We start from the raw sequence: 16,377 nt of genomic DNA, 5'->3' as shown, positions 1-16,377 counted from the left end.
AACAGTGGGATTTTTAGAGAGAGAGAGAGAGAGAGAGAGAGAGAGAGAGAGAGAGAGAGAATAAAAACCTGTTTTAAAAGCAAGAAAGATTAATAGATAAAGAATTATTAAAGATTTGTTTTTGTTTGTGTGTGTGTCAGAGAGAGAGAGAGAGAGAGAGAGAGAGAGAGAGAATAAAAACCTGTTTTAAAAAGCAAGAAAGATTAATAGATATAGAATTATTAAAGGATTTGTTTTTGTTTGTGTGTGTGAGTGTCGAGAGAGAGAGAGAGAGAGAGAGAGAGAGAGAGAGAGAGATTAGTTTTATTCACGCCCTCTACTTTTGTTTTCCTCTCTCCTTTCTTTTTGCAGTTATAGTAAAAACACAACGAACGTTACATACGAGTATGAAGGAATAACTAGAGAACCATAATATGAGTTGCCACTTAAGATTCTGAAGCCCACAACCATGTTGAAATGCTTTCGTGATTAGTAAAGAAATTTGATCTTGTCTAATTTACATAGCTAATAGGAAATAGTCTGTTATCAGAAACTTTACGATGTCCCATAAATATAAAAAAAGGCCCGATAAAGAAAACGAAATAAAATTGTGAATAAGTCTCACATGTAATAAGTAAGAATTATTGTTGCATGAAATTAAATATTCTGAGGTAATTAGATGAAACCAATTAGAATGTTCAGTTAAATTTGGGTACAATCAAATAAATTAATATGATATATTGATTAATGGGGAATAAAAGGAACAGGATTTTTTTTGGGGGTATACACACACAAATACACACACACAAACACAAATCTGACCGAGGCCCTTTGCGTCAATAGACGTAGGAAGAGATGATGAGGATGATATATATATATATATATATATAAAGTACATAATAATAATAATATATATATATATATATATATATGCATATATATATACATATATATATAAAGAGAGAGAGAGAGAGAGAGAGAGAGAGAGAGAGAGAGATAAGTACTGCACAGAGGGGTGCCAGGAAGTCTTCATAGAGCGGAGGAAAATTATGAAAAGGAGAAATTAGGAGCCACTTTCCCCTTCACAAGAAAGGAAGTTCATAAAAGCCTCGAGTGAACAAGGGAAGGAAAATGAGGGTCCGTGGACCCTACTGATGGCCCACTTTCCTCTGCGCTAACACCGTGCGAGAGGTGACCCAATAATATCAGGGACTCTCTCTCTCTCTCTCTCTCTCTCTCTCTCTCTCTCTCTCTCTATATATATATATATATATATTATTTATGTGTATACATACGTACTCATACATAGATACATACATACATACACACACATATGTACACACACAACACACACACATATATATATATATATTATATATATTAATTACTGTTTTCTATATGAAAATTCCTCCTAATATACATAATAACTATAACATTACCATTTGTGATAGGTACAGATGAAGTAATTTTACTGTGCTCCCTAAATACTAATATCTATTATCATTGATATATTAGGTTCAAGAAAATCGTGGCTTACTACCCCTATAAAAGACTAGGATTATGGATTTGGGCATTTAACTCAGAGCTGGGGCCCAGTCATTCAACATCCTCTACCACTATATAGGAAAAAAGAATTAAGAGTAGTTTTCAGGCAAAACGGAAATTTCATCATACACAAGCTATAAAATATGAGGAATAACAACAATATCAATGCTACCTTAATTCATAATAAAAGTCACAATTAGGTATAAAAGTCACTGGCTTAAAGTACCAGAAAACTGTAAAATATAAAAAAGAATGAATAATTAATAGGATGGTAAAGTTAATGATTCAGATAAATTCTCTAATAATATCATAATAAGATGATAAAAATGGAATGAGGTGTGATTAACCAGAAAATATATAAATATATATCAAGAGATATTGGTTGAAATCTGAAAACGCATGGAAGTAACTTCAGATTATTTCTAATTTATTTTTGTAAAAAGTAATAGAAAGTTGGTAAGTTAACAGAAGAGTCGTCAAATTATTTTAAGCAAAATAGTTATATATATATATATATATATATATACATATATATATATATATTAGAGAGAGAGAGAGAGAGAGAGAGAGAGAGAGAGAGAAGTTTTCATTTAGTTGGGCAACTTTTTATTAAAAACTATTTTATAATCCTTTGGCTTTAACCTTATTTAATTATGTTTCATAGATCTAGGGCATTATTTGAAGATTAAAAAGATTCCGTCTTTGTATAAGAAAATAGCAACGAAAAGTTAAGAATTAAATTTTAATATCAAGAAGATGGGATCTTAAGTAGAGAGGAATTTCAGAACAAATTTGAATAAAATAAAAAATGTAAAAGTTGAAAACCAACTTATGGAAGGTGCAATAATGACATTAGAAAATACAATATGTCTATTTTACAAGTAGAAACTTATAAGGGTAATTTTTTGCGTTACTTAAGTAAATAAAGCAACCCCCTTTTTAAAGAGGGTAAATTTAAACTGACAAATAAAATGTAGATTCAATGTCCCGTAACCTGAATCAGTGTTCTTTTATTTATATTGATTAAAAGAGTAAACTGATCCTACTAGCAACTAGGTTGCAAATATAATATATATATATATATATATATACACACACACCATATATATATATATATATGTATATATAGACATATATATAGATATATATATATATATAAATATATATATATATGTATATATATATATATATATATACATATATATATATATATATATACTATCACAAGATATTTAAGAGACGGTAATTTCCGCATTTGCTTGAAATTTTATTAAATTACATAAAATATAGAACTGGAAATACTCCATTTAGAAATAAAAACTGAGACCTAAACATGAAATTTTAACATTGTAATATTTAAAGGCATTTCATATATGTTTATTTACAGACGTGTAAAAGACTTGATTACCTCCAAGTGCTTTATATATATGGTATTTCTTAAGGTTATGTCAGTTGCTCATACGTTGAAGTATAGAGAGACCTTTTTATTGAATGACAATTCCAAATTCATGAATATATGAATAGGGGTTTCACTTACCACTTACAGATATAACCCACCCCCCCCCTCTCTCTCTCTCTCTCTCTGTCTCTGTCTCTGTCTCTCTCTCTCTCTCTCTCTCTCTCTCTCTCTCTCAGTGAAAGTGCTATACAAATATAGAAAGCAAAAATACCATGAAACACAATTTCCGTTCATCAATGTCACAAACTTTTATAGTTTCGATTTCAGTTTTTGTTCAACTTCTCTCTCTCTCTCTCTCTCTCTCTCTCTCTCTCTCTCTCTCTCTCAGTGAAAGAGTGCTATATAAATACAGAAAGCAAAAATACCATGAAACACAATTTCCGTTCATCAATGTCACAAACTTTTATAGTTTCGATTTCATAGTTTTTGTTCAACTCTCTCTCTCTCTCTCTCTCTCTCTCTCTCTCTCTCTCTCAGTGAAAGTGCTATACAAATACAAAAAGCAAAAATACCATGAAAAACAATTTCCGTTCATAAATGTCACAAACTTTCATAGTTTCGATTTCATAATTTTTGTTCAACTCTCTCTCTCTCTCTCTCTCTCTCTCTCTCTCTCTCTCAGTGAAAGAGTGCTATATAAATACAGAAAGCAAAAATACCAAGAAACACAATTTCCGTTCATCAATGTCACAAACTTTTATAGTTTCGATTTCATAGTTTTTGTTCAACTCTCTCTCTCTCTCTCTCTCTCTCTCTCTCTCTCTCTCAGTGAAAGTGCTCTACAAATACAGAAAGCAAAAATACCGTGAAACACAATTTCCGTTCATCAATGTCACAAACTTTTATAGTTTCGATTTCATAGTTTTTTGTTCAACTCTCTCTCTCTCTCTCTCTCTCTCTCTCTCTCTCTCTCTCTCTCTCAGTGAAAGAGTGCTATACAAATACAGAGAGCAAAAATACCATGAAACACAATTTCCGTTCATCAATGTCACAAACTTTTATAGCTTCGATTTCATAGTTTTTGTTCAACTCTCTCTCTCTCTCTCTCTCTCTCTCTCTCTCTCAGTGCCTCATTTCATCTATAAACCGACCTGTCAATCAAAAGGGATCCAGGAAGATCACCATCGTCTCCTTAAGATCCCCGAGCAAATGTTTCTTATTCTCCGCATCGCAAACCAGTTCCATCAATCTATCTCGCTTGTGAACCTCTGTCTGATAATACTTCAGAGACCAGTAATACTATGTATCCATTCCCTTTCGTCTCTCGCTTCTATATCACGGAGTTTCATCAAACGGAGCACCAATATCTTTTATATTTTAATTGAAAGTGCATTTCATTGCGGGTTTGGCATTGGCTGTCCGTCCCATACCTGGAATTGTTTCTTCATCGATGGAGATTTAAAGGGATTTTATTAAACATTTTTTTTTTCTTTAAAGCTGCAGCGCTGGAGAGTGACGTGCGCGTTTTCCTGGGGCTTATGCAAGAGCGAAATGGTGATTGAAATCTATGGTACTTCAATATAGCTACATAGAATAAATAATAAACAGCTACAGAGATACATGGATCTGTCGTGTATAGCTTTCTGTCCCGATTTATCCTGGTTTTTCTTTCCTTACCTCCATAGAAAAAAAAAATAACGAATTTAAGAAAGACATTTGTAATATTGTTAATCTAAACATATTTATTGTTGACTTTTGATAAAACTTGATAAAAAAATGATAAGTTTGATTCCCGAAAGTGTTTTAAATGAATGTTCTTACAGTTTTTAGATAGTTTGATAAATACATAGATACTGTATAACGTATTACAGCGTGATTGTCTTAAAGTGCGATATCTTAAATTACCGTTTGAAACGGTATCGTTAGACGAAATTTATCATTTATTTTATACTTATCTGTTCATTATTAGCATTCAATGACGCGTTGATTTCCTATTAGATATTAAAAATTTAAACTAGTGATAAGAAAATTGAAACTAGTGAGAAAAGCTTTAAATTAGTAAAAGGGAAATTGAAACTAGTGAAAAATAACTATCCAATAAAAAAAATCTAATCGGTTTTGATGATGAAAACTAGCGTCATAAACACAAGATCACAATATATCGAAAATACAGACGTTCTTGGTTAAAATATTTCGAAGAATAGATAGTGAAGAGCCAATTCAGCCACTGTTACTTGAACGTAATCATCTCTAATAATTAAAGATTTTGAATCTATACAACTTACAGTTGTTGCTTGAAGACTATAAACTAAAAGGAAATCTTCAGATTAACAGTTGATTTGTCTTATCTAAATACGTCAGCAAACAATGACAGTTTTCCTTCCTTTCCATGTCTTATGTTCTCAATCTGTCGTAAGATGCACATCACAGGTGAAATTCTTTATCGAGATAACAATGGGCAAAAGCTAACCATCATAGAATAAAAGCAAATAGGACTACAATACATTCTTTATTACGATAGCAATGGGCAAAAGCTAACTATCATAGAATAAAAGCAAATAGGACTACAACACATTCTTTATCAAGATAGCAATGGGCAAAACCTAACCATTATATGATGAAGGCAAATAGGACTACAACACATTCTTTATCACGATAGCAATGGGCAAAATCTAACCATCATAGAATAAGAGCAAATAGGACTACAATACATTCTTTATCAAGAGAGCAATGGGCAAAATCTAACCATCATAGAATAAAAGCAAATAGGACTACAATACATTATTTATCCCGATTGGAATGGGCAAAATCTAACCATCATAGAATAAAAGCAAATAGGACTACAATACATTCTTTATCCCGATTGCAATGGGCAAAATCTAACCATCATAGAATAAAGGCAAATAGGACTACAATACATTATCACGATAGCAATGGACAAAAGCTAACCATCATAGAATAAAAGCAAATAGGACTACAATACATACTTCATCACGATAGCAATAAGCAAAACCTTACCACAATAGAATATAAGCAATTAGGAGTACAAGACATATGCAAATAACAGCTAAGTATTCCACGCAACCTTTGACCTCTTTCAGGTCGGTTTCCTAGAAAACGTCTCTCAGCAACTTTCAGGAAAGGGGAAGGAAGAAGGACGAGATGAAATATTGAAAGTTAAGTTTCTCTCTTTATCTCAGCAAGGAGGAGGAGGAGATGGAGGAGGAGGAGGAGGTGAGAAACGAAATAGGGGACCTTGTAAAAGACGGCTCGAGTTTTATATAAGGGAAGCAACGGCCAAGATCAGATCAAGAAGGCGCACTCGACCGAGGTCATAAATGTTTCCCATGAAGAAAATGTGGCGACGTTCCACTAATGAAATGGGACCTCGGGGCAGACCACGGGGATGAGGGCCGGGACAGGGAACACGAAACTGATGACACAAGGTATGTGAAAAAAGAACGATACGTAAAATAAACGACATCCAAAATATTTAGATTACATAAAGGGAAACATGTAAATCGTCTTTGTGAAATGAAGAATAATCCACACAATAATAAGGGGTTTCTTTATATGAGAGAATACGTAAGACTATATCCATCATATTTAACATAGGAAATGTTCAACAGTACTAATATCACGAACATCAACTGTTTCTCTTTATAGGAGTCAGGTTTGATTTCTAGAGGGGGGGGGGAACTATGTAAAGGCAAGCCTAATCACAAACCCCTCGTGTATCAGTTGAAGAGAAGCATCTATGGTATGTATCTACACAAACGCTCACACGCTTATATATATATATATATATATATATATGTGTGTGTGTGTGTGTGTGTGAGTGTTTATTGAGAATTCTTCAAGATATGAAATATGACTGAGTATGAACGAGCCTGAGAAAAATGATACTAAATGAGTAGTCGCAAAATTAGATAAAAAAAAATCAAGGTCACGATGTAAAGCATTATATTTAAAGATACGCGTAGCTTAAAATTGCTAATTTTATAATTTCCTCAACATAATTACTAGAGGCCTTTTTCAATTCCAAATGTAAGATCACAAACGCATTTTTTAAGGTGAAAAGGGACTAGAGCAATTTTATATTTCGATATAAAATCAGTCCTAACTTTTATTTTTTTTTTTGGCAATGTAGGTACATGAAACCAGTATACTACTACGGAGAAATATGAAAAAAAAAATTTTGGCCAGCAATTTTCGAGATTATAAAACGAACCTTCAAATTTAGGAGCCCATTCATCAAGGACAATTCTTACGGCAGCAATGTAAAGACAATCACAAGAAGAAATATCATTTACCACTTTGCAATGCATCTTCCTGATAGCCACTTTAACTGCGCCACCGGGAAAAAAAAAATCTGTCCTGAAGAAATGTCTTGCCCTTGTCAGGTCTTTACTTCCAAAAAAAATTTATATTGGAATGAATGAGAAAAATGTGATGATAAAGCGTTTTGATATTTAGTTATGATCGAAATTGTAAGGGTTTGAATGTTTCATGTTCTTTCTATACTACTGTAAGCGACCCGTCAAAAATTACGGCCAAATATTTAGACAGTTATGCACGCAACCCCTTCTCATCTGGGTCTGTCTACTTTCTCTCTCCCCTACCCGAGGGACGGGGAGAATTCAGCGTGACCGGAAAGAACTAATATATATATATATATATATATATATATGTATATATAATATATATATATATAATATATATTATATATATATATACACATATATATATACATACATACATACATATATAATATATATATATATATATATATATATACACACATATATACATACATACATATATATATATGTATATATATATGCATAGCCAGACATTTGCTCCTTATCATATAAAGGAGATTACGAGAAGTGACAAGCAAATATATTTCTCAACCTGCTACCAGGTTTATGGATAGTCATAAATTTCAGGAACAGAACTGATTATAAATGAGGTAATTTATACAGTTAAGATGAACTATTCTGAAACTACGCGACAAATTATGCAATAAAGTCTCTAGTATTCAGCAGCTGAGTTTTACTCATCGAGTTACAGCAAAGCAAGTCTTAATTTTCAATGTACATCAGTCTCTATCCAAGGTTTCCACAGACTTTAGTCTACTACAGAGACGTAAAAGGCAATTGAAGGGATGACAACTTTAATACTGAATAATGCAACGCATAAAAATGCAGCACCAGAGATATTTGTTTGATATCAATCCCTTTGACGATGAGTTGTTGAATATTTTTCTTTCACGGGATATTTTTAGCTGAATTGTAGCAATTTTTACTTCGCTTCTGCAAAAAAAAAAAAAAAAAAAAAAAATTATCTGACAACACGTGATTAGGATTTCATCAGTTTCTTATCATTTCACTTTTTCAAAGATAATTAGTTATAAGGAGGACTATAATATAGATGTTGTTATTTTAGATGAATAAAAAGAATGCTGATTTATGTCTAACTGTTACGAGTGATAAATAATCAGATCTTATTCATCAACTCAATATCAAATGTAATCATTCAAAAATAAATAGCCGTTCAATTAACAGGAAAATCATATCGTAAATATGTTCGGAAATTAAAATTATTACTTTATTCAGAAGTTGAACGTTCTTCCTACTACTACCACTACTACTACTACTACTACTACTACTACTACCACTACAGATGCAAAGCAATATGAGCACATAACCACACTACATCAAGGAAAATTCTCAGAAGTCGACAATGAAACTGTTCTTTTAAACTGTAAAATATTACGCCCATTTCAGACGAAGATAACGAATTACTCATTTACCTTAACAATGGAAAGATTCCGCAATTGCAAAAGTTTCAGAGCTCCAATGTATCACCGGATAGAAACTTATCTGAACATTTTTAGATGGAATTTCTCGCTGTAATTGGGTCCTTTAAAGACGGTAAGCTCAAAGAAATCAAATGTATGAGAGACCTAAATAACATCGATTCGAAAAAGAATCTCGAGGTGAATGGCCGTGGAGAATGGATGGGTAAAATAATCAACCTAAGAGGACACCTATTTCAGAAGCCAACCCCTTGATGCATTGGGTCTCATAACAGTGGGGTGAACTCCGCACTGTAGGATCATCAATTTACTCTCTCTCTCTCTCTCTCTCTCTCTCTCTCTCTCTCTCTCTCTCTCTCTCGTTTTTTCCCATTTAAATGAAAGTAGCAACTCTTCAATTCTTTCTGTACTAATCTCAATCGATGTATAAAACACAGGAATTTATTTCAACTCATCGGAGGTTTGTGAAATGCGTTTGCAAAAAAAAAAAAAAGCAAAAAAAAAAAAAAAAACAATAACAGTTGTAAAGGGGGACACATGGCTACGTTATCTTGAGCAGAATAATGGTTGTAATTGCCAATAACAATTAACGCTTACTGTATTAAAGACAAAGGCAGAAAATGATTGACGAAGGTGAAAAAAAATAAACATGAGAGCACCAAGTTTTTAAATGGGTGAAGTTGAGTGTAAATGGTGCACTGAATACAATCGAGTAAGGGACCGAAATATAAACGATTTATAAATAGAAAAAAATATATGAAGTCATTTTCATGGAAGAAAATTATTACTAATACACTGAAGTTAAAAAAATTGGAAATATTACATTCAACAAGCACTTTACTTGCCCGGCATTGTGAATTTTGAACTAAATAAGTACATAAACAATGCATGGGCTGAAGAGATTGAAGAGGGTTGATTAAAAAGACATACATTAGAGTAGGACTCTATTGGAGACGGTTGAGAATAAGGGAATTAATTCTTATTTACCAAAATGAATATATTGAAAGGGAATGACAAAAGCTACTTGGAAGTATTAATAAAAGATGCCAGGAAGGTATAAAACCGAATCACAAGAATTATTTTATATTTCAAAAAGTTCTTGAATTTTTTTTTTTTAAATCCAGTTTACATTGCACCAAAGGATGTCAAGATATATAAATCAGCCATACGTAAATCCCAGTTGTTGCGTACTTATAAATTTAGAAAAAAATTTGAAAAGATTTGCATCCAATATACAGTCTTAAGATTGTCTTACATAAGCAGGAATCACAGGCCCGTATATCTCCATGAGTTATTTACGAGTTCACTTGTCATTACTGTAACGTCGGGATATTGATAGTCATAAACGTTGTCTGCAGAACATAAATTTTCAGAAAACTAATTAGAAACAGGATTTCTCATCCGAAAGTCATTCCTCTCAGTTTAAAGATCACTCTCACCGCCAAGATTTTGTATCGAGCACTCGAGCAACTATACCTTACTACAGCATCTCTGAATAGTCAAAATACCAATATATTTACCCTAAGTGATACACATATTTTCTTTCTAGGTAACTTTTTTTTTATTATTTGGATTGTTTGATTTCCTAGTAGCCTACACGAATATTATGACTTGTGTCTGCTGTTATACAATTACATCTGTGTACTATTTATTTTTTTTCTTTTCGCTTTTGGAAAATGACGTGTAATTTCAACATTGATAACTTACGTTTGTTTGGTTAAGATTCCCTAAGAATTTATGAATGAAAGCATGCAAACAACCTCTGGTTAAAAAGCCTCTGTGATTAAGCAAATCCTAATTAGATTTGAAACCAGTTCGAGGATTGAACTACTCCATTGTCAAATTGGTCTTGGATGTAATTGGTTAAGTGGAATTTCTTACATGGATATTTTTCATTCCTATGGGCGTAGCTCCCGATCTTATATAACAAATATGGTCAATTATTTCCTCCATTGTAGAAAAAGAATATTAATAGACCACTAAGAAAACAGATTACTTATCTCTCTCTCTCTCTCTCTCTCTCTCTCTCTCTCTCTCTCTCTCTCATACGATCAATTTTCATACAAAAAAATTAGCGGAAATCTACTTCCTCGTAAACAGATTCATTGGAGACTATGACTTAAAACACTATTATTTCTCATGCCTTACAAAAGCTCTCTATGTGCTCTGCTAGAGAAAGGTTTTGATAGTCAAAGACCCTCTAACTTAATTAGCGTTGGGTTTCTTATGCTAATTAAAACTAATTAACCGAGAGAGAGAGAGAGAGAGAGAGAGAGAGAGAGAGAGGAGAGAGAGAGAGAGAGAGAGAGAGAGAGAGAGGAGAGGGAGAGAGAGAGAGAGAGAGAGAGAGAGAGAGAGTATTTCACGATACTTTGGATCTCTAAATTATATTCTCTACGCTGAGAAAAGGTTCAAGTTTTTTCCAAAATCCATAATAACGTAAAATGTATTTCAATCATACACAATATAACAAAGTTTGATCACTATACAATGCAGAAAAACTACTGATAGTGTTCTATTTCCCAAGCAAGCCTGTATAATCATCCATTTCGCAAAGTAGAAACTACCTTTGCAAGTTCTTCCAACTAGCTACTTTTTTAAATGTCATATTCTACTTTTCGTCAATAAACTAGTAAATATTATATAAATTTTATTCAATTTGCATACTATTTCGGTTATTTAATATTTAAATCTTTCAGGTCAACGTACGTACTTGAATTTGCAATGGTCGACATTATTACAATAATTCACATTTTGTTTAGCAACTTGAACCATTTTATGTGTAGTATGCTTGAAGATGGACGAGTAAATCTTCTAGTGACCTTTCCCCGAAAGAAAAAAGACATCTCTCTCTCTCTCTCTCTCTCTCTCTCTCTCTCTCTCTCTCTCTCTCTCATATATATAGAAGCTAAGCTCGGTTCGTTTCCTGAACGTGCTTAGGTCAGCATCTTGATTTCGTCTTAGATGACTCAAAAAATTAGAAAGCGTAAAGCGCCTGAGTAAAAAGGTTTAAGAAGTGTACATACATCACAAATCAGAAATTACAAACTAAATAGAATGTCAAAAGTATACGTTGAACAAGAAGAAACGATAATTCAATACTGTATTTTCATGGTGAATTAATCGATTTAAACTCATAGGCCGTAGCCTTACGGTCTCAAGTTAAAACAAATCCCAGTATAGCTCAAAACAACCTGAATGAAATCCTGAACCCTTTTTTGGGGGAAAGAGATAGCTAAATATTAGAAAAATTATTACATGTTTAGGAATTGTTCAAGTGATGCATTTGGTACCTCTTGAAGAATTACCCTCTCTCTCTCTCTCTCTCTCTCTCTCTCTCTCTCTCTCTCTGCAACTATGACATTGTAATTAAATTTTCTTAGCCTTTATAGTTCCTAAAAAAGACTGTGCCTCTGAAACACACCCCATTTAACTTGATTACAGATTTTTCTCGTATTTTTACTAACGTTGCAAATTATGTATTTTTTCCCTTATGATTCATTTTTTCTTGGTATTCGAACATCATTAATTCCGCATCATTATAATTCCATAACAGAGAGATATATTTAGTCCTTGTATCTAAAAGTTTTTCTTTTCTACTTTTTATCCAACATAATTTTCATTAAAAGATTAAGTTTTTTTCTTCGTCGCAGGTAAGAAATTAGCTTGATTTATATTCACTTTCATACATAACATTAAACGCCTTGTTTGCCTGAAGCTATGGATTTCATATAATTCGTGAAATTAATTGTAATACTAACTCTTCACTTGGTTATTAATTCGAAATAGCGTAGCATTGAGTGGCTCTAAGAAGATTTAGTCTTTATTAATCCGCTTATTATTTCATCTGATGTAAGAGTACTAAACAACGAGTTCTAATCAGTTTTACTGAGAATGTCTAACAACTGAAAGGAGGTAACTTCCTTTAAGTAAAAAAAAAAAAAAAATGGTACTGCGAGTTCGTTGAGTTTACAGTTCTTTTAACAGCTTTTACAAGAACTAAAAAATGAAAAAAAAAACAGTTTTAAAAATGATTTTTAATAGTAACATAAAACACATGAGAGGTAATTAAACTTTAAAAAAAAAATTCTTTAATAATTCATAAAATACTGGAATAATCCCAATATTAATTTTTGTAAGAAAAAAAAAATCTAACTCGGCAAGGTAAAGACAAAGAACCACCGAAAAACGAAAGTTATTTAATAAAAGCAATTGAGGCGAAACCAAAATATCAAACATATTCGTGATAGACGCCAGAAGAAAGTTAAAAATAAATCTAAAAAAATGTCATTTTGAACAGAGGCCTATTTATAACTCTACATGAGGATTTCTTTCATTCAGGAAGGAAAACTAAACTTATAATTACTCCGTAATTCAGCAAGGTTATCGTGAATACTTTCTAAAAAAAAACTAATAATTTATACATCACTATTTAAGTTTTTTTCCACATTCCATACCTTTTTTTAATTCGATTATCTTAATATCATTCCCACCATCCCAGTATAGCATCTCTGTGCAGGTGCAGATTTTTGAAAATATTTTCTCTTCGGTTTTCTTATCATTAATTTCCTTTGACTGGTCAAAATAGATCTGATTTTCCTCATCTATATATGATCATTAGAATTATTTTGGAGCTGTTTTCCTAATTCAGGTTAATGAATACTTTTCTCGTCTCTCATCGCGAAAGGATTAAATTAAAGATATTTTGGAATTTCCTCATTTCATACCTTCAGTGAATTCACACACAAAAACACATACACACACACACACTCAAACAAATGCCAGCATACATAAATATTCACCAGGCCACTTTTACTCCTTAAATCGGGTGGCTTATATTTACATATAGAATATACCTACGAGTATTTGCATTCACAATATTGGAATACTTTGGAAAAGCGCGCTGGTATCAGTTGATTTAACTAAAATATGTTTTGCAAATGGAAGCCACTTCTATAGTTTGCTTTAGAAACCCTCTTCATGGAATTTTTCACAATATCATTAGTTACAATATAGAAAAAATTATGAAAAAAACAAATTAAAATTTCGAAAAGTAAAATAAACCTCGTATTAGCTAAATTTATAAGTTTGGAATGATATACTTAGAGAGTTCGTGAAATTATTCCCCTCTTATGAAATGTAAATGTTATTTCTAGTGAAGGATAATCCCAGAATTGCAGTCGTATTCTCGTTTGGTTTTCATTTATTTTTTTTACGAAACTTGATTTCACTTTTGTTATTAATAATTTGGAATATATCTTACTTTCAGTAAATGATATATTAAGTTAATATTTCTATTATTATTTATCCAAGTTTTAACAGGAATTTATATAGCATAGATTTCAACAGAAAATCTACTTTAGTCAAGGTTAGATTTATTAGAAATAATTAAATAAATTTCTGCTGTTAAATTTCATGTGAAAGAGGAATTCGGTTTAACCCAATTTGATCATACGAAATCCGTAACTAAAAGATGCAATTGAGGCTTTCATCACTTAACATTCTGCATGCCAGTGTAGCTTCATGCTTAACCCTTGGAGATCAGATACTCCAAATTTATAGACAATTTAAATGATTTTATGTCGAAATGAAATCTTACTAAATATCAAAATTAAATTTTATATAGTAAAAAAAAAAATTTCATCTATGCCTATTCACAACTACCGTGACCTCACAAAGGTCATATTCTTTCTATTACCTCACAGCCGGAGACAACCAAATGAAATTAGTGTTATCCGTGACCTAGACCTTTTTTACTAAGACTAGTAGAGGTAATTTATCAAATTTTGTAATCTATGGTCACACAACTCATTTGCTCATCATTGCTGCTCTTAACCCGGAGTAGTTTGTAAAAATATATGGGAATTCCTTTTTAATATCACTTTTTCTTTCATATTTTTCATTAATATTAAATTATAGTAGCCACTTACTTGGGAAATTTTCATACAATTACTTACATATCATTGTCCTATTCTGAGGGTCTTTGAAGAACCCATTTCATGCATCTAATAGAATATCATAAAGCCTAATATAAAAAATACATACAGGCAACAGAAATCCTTTAGAATTTCCAAATCATCAAGTGTTTATATATATATATATATATATATATATATAACCGTAACATTCTTTACATTAGTTATCATTTCAGATTGACTGATATGGCACCTACAAGAAGGGCATTTATATTATTTGAATTAGAATAAAAATTATTTACACTCTTTCGTAAAATTTCAAGCAAACAATTCGTGGACTACTTTTCAGCACACTTCTTTTCACTCCCTTGTCTATTTGACCAGTTACTTCCATCAACTCCATCCCCCACGGTTCTATATTTTAGGAGTCTCTCTCTCTCTCTCTCTCTCTCTCTCTCTCTCTCTCTCTCTCCCTGCTACCATTATCGAAATCGTAAACAACATTTACAACCTAGATCTGCAGCATTACTGTCGAACTCCTACTAAAAATACGAGAATTTTAGCGTGTTTTTTCAAGTACAAATTTTAAGAGAATGAAAATGTAAAGAAGATTTCGAAGAGGATCTACTTTATAAATTTTATTCATAACTATAATGCTAGCCACTACTTGTGCAACTTGAATATTTTGTCATACTTTTATATATTAGATGGCATTACTGTATATCAAAACAGCAAACCAAAGTGATCCATAGCCACAAAATGCCATCTACCCCTTCATGAAAAGCTCCAACACATCCTAATTATAACGACGTAAATAAAACAAACATAAGAAGATGCTATTAACATGAAAAAAGCGTCGTTTGCATCACAGGCTGCTGCCTCTCCTAGATATGATAGCGAAAGTTTATTTATAAATTAATGCCTCTCTCATAATTAACATCCCATGCCCAGGCTACGTAAAGTTTGGTTAGGCAACATATTTGAGTTAAGGTAAATTTATGTTAGGTCACAAGTTACACAAACTTATTGAAATAGATGTAACTCTTATTATTAAGTTAATATATAAATTGATTTTTTTTAAGTATTAATCAAAAGTAAGCGTGTCATGTCTGTGTAGGATATACGTATATGTATGTGCATTTGTGTGTGATTGTGTGTTATATAATGCATTCTTAAATTATATGCGTATTGCAAATGCAAATCGTTTAGACGTTACAAAACTCGGTCAGCGCGTGAGCTTAAGTCAAGGAGAATCTTATCCTACCATACTTGTCACAAATTTTATTTTACCATTTATGGGCCGTAACGTTTCATTTCTCTCTCTCTCTCTCTCTCTCTCTCTCTCTCTCTCTCTCTCTCTCAAATACACACCAAAGCGCGTGCACTCACACAATATGTAAGTATACACACACACACACCACACACATATATATATATATATATATATACATAGAGAGAGAGAGAGAGAGAGAGAGAGAGAGAGAGAGAGACAATGTGGCTCTATCCAGCGACTAACTTCAAGTAGATTAATTAGGATCTTCTTCATTCTCACCTTCATATATATCAAGAAACAAAAAATTCCGCGCACTAAGATTTTTCCTCCAGTTCCTAATATGAATTCCTAATGATGTAGACTTCTCCATATAATATCTCTGTAACAATGACAATCAGTGAAAAGGAAGACCGTAACGGAGGGAAACTACTTGCAAGATTTGGCT

The 16,377-nt window shown here is 32.2% G+C and overlaps 1 protein-coding gene across 1 annotated transcript in view; it reads left to right on the top strand.

Moving 5' to 3' along the window:
- LOC137619980 (neprilysin-like) overlaps positions 1-16,377 on the top strand; it is a 398,554-nt gene that overhangs the window by 78,892 nt on the left and 303,285 nt on the right. The window lies entirely within an intron of this gene.

The sequence above is a fragment of the Palaemon carinicauda genome, chromosome 26, assembly GCF_036898095.1.
Source record: "Palaemon carinicauda isolate YSFRI2023 chromosome 26, ASM3689809v2, whole genome shotgun sequence".
In the NCBI taxonomy this organism is placed as follows: Eukaryota; Metazoa; Arthropoda; class Malacostraca; order Decapoda; family Palaemonidae; genus Palaemon; species Palaemon carinicauda.
This window is presented reverse-complemented; position numbering and strand designations above follow the sequence as displayed.